Source organism: Cicer arietinum, chromosome 7, assembly GCF_000331145.2.
Source record: "Cicer arietinum cultivar CDC Frontier isolate Library 1 chromosome 7, Cicar.CDCFrontier_v2.0, whole genome shotgun sequence".
Classification (NCBI taxonomy): Eukaryota; Viridiplantae; Streptophyta; class Magnoliopsida; order Fabales; family Fabaceae; genus Cicer; species Cicer arietinum.
Window position 1 is genome coordinate 61369500 of NC_021166.2, and position 4425 is coordinate 61373924.

The window sequence follows — 4425 nt, forward strand, 5'->3', positions numbered from 1 at the left end:
TGAAGATTTACACTAAGACCACTTATATATTATAACAAAATGTTAATATATATATTACGTGTGAGTCTCGATTAAGTTCATCCCAACAATCATCTAAAAAATAATAAAAATACATCAATACTATTTCATTATAAATGCATTATTAAATTTTATAGAAGAAAAATGAATAGAAATGCAACAATAACAATGATAATATAAACTATACAAAATTGTGTCCAAATAATTAATTAGTTCAAATAAATATTTTAACTTTAATTTTTTAAATCAATTATTTTGAACATATCTTAAAAAATGTGATAGAAAATTACAATAAAATCATATTAAAGATGATTACTTTTTAGTTTTTTATAATGTGGAAGGTAAAACCATCTTGCACCATGCATGAGTTTATCTTCTCTACCGTTGAATCATTAAGTCTCGTAATATCTCATTTCACTCAATCATTAAACTTATTAATCCAATGGTCGATAAAATTTTTGTGTATGATGCAATGCTTGTCTCACTTGTATAACATATTATTTGTCTACTTCTAATATATCATTTAATAACTATTATCTACTAATCATCTTTGATTCTTGATTCTAAATTCAAAGAGTAATGTTTATAAAGTTAAAGTACAATTTAATCTTAATTTAATATATCAAATATTAATATATCAAATGTTCATGCGCAAAGCGCGGGCCAATATCTAGTTAACTATAGTGTAGTACATTGTTTTATTGGTACAATTATGATTTCTTTTAAAGTTATTTGGTATTTTTATTTATGTTTAGGTTTTTTTTTTTTGTCAATTTATTTATATTTAGGTTGAATTACACTTTTGATCCCCTTATTTTATCCCATTCATGAAATTAGCTCGATATATCATTTACAATGTGTCATATTTTTAATTTTTAATGATGTGTCAAATAACCTGAAGATATAGATGGCAAAGTTAATGACATTATTTCATTATGTCGAATTAAAAAAAAAACATTACAACATTTAAAAATAAACATTTTATTATAAAACACAAGTTACAAAATTACAAAAATCAGAATTGAATCAAAAAATACCCAAGTTAGAAAGTCATGAACCCTAGACACATTTCTTGTAATTTATCCGGTGAATAATTATGTCAGTGGCCAAGGGGATGAGATGAATTAGTATTGGTACGTACATAGTAGACTTAATGTTCCACGTGAAATTTACCAAATTGGTTAAAAGTTTGAGATATAAAAACATCAAATATTTGTGATACCAACATCTCAAGTACTCGTTTGCACGTGGACTAAGATCTCTCAACGCATATGCTAATGTAGTAAATTTGCGAAAGATATCAAAAGGTACAAGATAATTGAAGTAATTGTGGAGCACAATATATATAATCCAATTATTACTAATGAAAGTACAGTCAGGGGAAATGGGGAGAAGAATTTTCAGCTTGCATGTTTCACTCTCACTCTACTCCAGATGCAACATTCCAATTCACTAGCAACCTTCAATGACAAACAAATTTAACTAAGTTTCAAATAAAGCATCAAAATAACCAGAAAGCAGGGAAGAAAAACATCATTCACTTCACAATCCTAACCATATCACAAAGTGACAAAAATCACACAAACCCCTTCAAAAGAAAATAAAATAAAAATTAACATTTTCATAATAGTCTAAAATACAAAATAGAAGTAGACATGAACTATGAAGTATGAATACCTTTGAGGTTAGACGTGTCAGTGTCTGACACCCGTACGATACTTAAAATAAGTGTTCCAAAAATAAAACTTATTTTTCATCACTTCGACACACCTTTAACCCCTTTGACACATCTCAAACACAACTACATGGGTTAAAGATGTGTCAAAGCAATTATGATTAATGATGGGGTTAAAAACATGAAATTTAATTACAACAAGTTTATATTTTCGAAAAGTAGATGAATTCATGAAGGTGAAAAACTATCATATATGTATCAGTGTCGGTGTCGGTGTCGGTGTCGGTGTTCTATATCTTTTACATTAGCAGTGTCGAAGTGTTGGTCGTGTTAGGTGTCCGTGTCGGAGTCTATACTTAGGCATGAAGACTCAAGATACAAAACCATCTTTCATATTATCCAAATTGATTGCTTCAATTTTAAGCACTTAGTCTATGATTTAACACCACATGTAACCAAAATCTTCAATTCTGCAGAAAATAGAAGCATGCTTCCTACAAGCATTCAAGATCTAAACTCTAAGCTCTGTTCCTCACAACAATTTCATGACCTTTCCAATTCTCAACACTTCTCTTTAACACATATTCTACTCATTACACATAACTTTAAATGTCAAGCTTGTTCCTGTTGGTCTTAGAATAGTCATTCAACCTTAAGTTTTAGTATTCTAAAACATTTAAGCTTTGTAAGATTAGAATTATTATGCAGAAGTATAAGTATTCAAAAGAATTTTTTTTAAGTTACTTGATATGTGAACGATAGTTCACTTTATGACAGAACCACATGAGATAAAAGCATGTTTACTCCACATGAGATAAAATGAGAGTATAAGATATTGGCTAGAGCAAATGCAATACTATTTGTAAAATCCCAACCCAACTATATTTCCATAATAGAACTGTAAGTGAGTATATTAGGTGGTTGAACTCTATCATGCATCTCATCGACAAGCTCCAAATCATATGACATTCTCCCAAATTTGCACAAACCATTAATAAGAGAATTATAAGTTACCACTTCAATAATGAATTTTTTGCATTGCATTTCTTTAATCCATTAGAGTATGGACAAAATTAACTACTTGGTCATTTGAATCTTAAGTATCACAATTAGAGGCAGTGAGCCTTCATCATATTATGTTTCTGAGTCGTGTGTAGAACATGTCTTTAGAATCAGCTTCCAGAGTCGTGACATTTATCATAGTCAAATTTGTTGACTTTATTATGTTTAGTTTACTATTTCATGTTGCGTTAACTTTTTCATGTTATGCTAAATTTTTCATGTGACGTCGACTTTTTCATCATAGACATTGACTTTCCTCATAGCCAGACACTTTGGTTTTGTTGGAGACAAAGTTCAAAAATCAAAGTCAGAAGTAATGTGAAGTTTAGAGTCAAACTCAATCATCTTTTGGTGTTGAATTACTTGTCAGAGGCAACTTAGTCGAGAAAGAGTAGCGTTGTATATCAGAGTTGCGTTGTTGAAGGAAGCTTATTGGAGCATGTTGCGCTTGACTTTAAATTCCTATCTTCAGAGGTAAAACCTTAGAGGCTATTATTTTTGAATTTCGAAAGAAACGTTGAAAAAATAATTTATGCTCCCGAAAATATTATTGAGTTAAGTCGCAGACTAGGTGGCTCACTTTAAGACGTTTCGAGGCATTGTCAAAATTGTACAAGGCATACTATCAACCATGAAGTCTCCAGGATAAAATAGCCCGGATACACTATATCGAAGTTTTATTGCACCGTAGAAAATCGTTCTAGAATTACACCATCAATATGGCAGTTGAATGATTGCTACTCGTAATATGGTACTAAGATTACTCGTAAGAAAGAGAAGAAGTGAGAAAGAAAGGGGCATAAGAGAGAAAAGATGTGGAGAGATTTTGGTGTGATTTTCCAACTGAGAAGAACCCTCTATTTATAGAGAAAATAAGCAACTGGATAAGAGAAAAAAGAGCGATCCATTAGGTATGATACACTAAACGCGCGCTCCAATCTTTAGGTTTTTCACTACAGAAACGTGCGTTCCAATTTGACGAGTGAGTCCACTAAGAAAAGAGAAAATAGCTAGGGTTTGACCAGAGAACTGAGTGCGAAATTGGGGACAAGGAACTGACTAGATCAGATGTTGAATGTTGACTCGATGGAGGAAAATTACGTAATTAACATATCAATCTATTATATATATTTAAAACAGACTCTCGATGCCACATCATCATATTTTGCCACATCATCGTATTTTGCCACTTCAACATATTTCATCCACATCAGCCAAAAAGATGATGTGTACCTCATGAGAGTACCCCTCCTCTTTCAACAACTTCTCCTCTTCCTTCCACAATTTCTTTAATACCTCCAAAATCTATTTGATAATATTATTTTATAATAAATTTATAAATTATAAAATTATTTTACAATTATTTATAATAAATTTATAAATTATTTTATAATTTGATAATAATTTATATATTATATATATTTAAAACAGACTCCCGATGCCACATCATCATATTTTGCCACATCATCCTATTTTGCCACTTCAACATATTTCATCCACATCAGCCAAAAAGATGATGTGTACCTCATGAGAGTACCCCTCCTCTTTCAACAACTTCTCCTCTTCCTTCCACAATTTCTTTAATACCTCCAAAATCTATTTGATAATATTATTTTATAATAAATTTATAAATTATTTTATAGTATTATTAGTCATTTACCAGTTGTAAT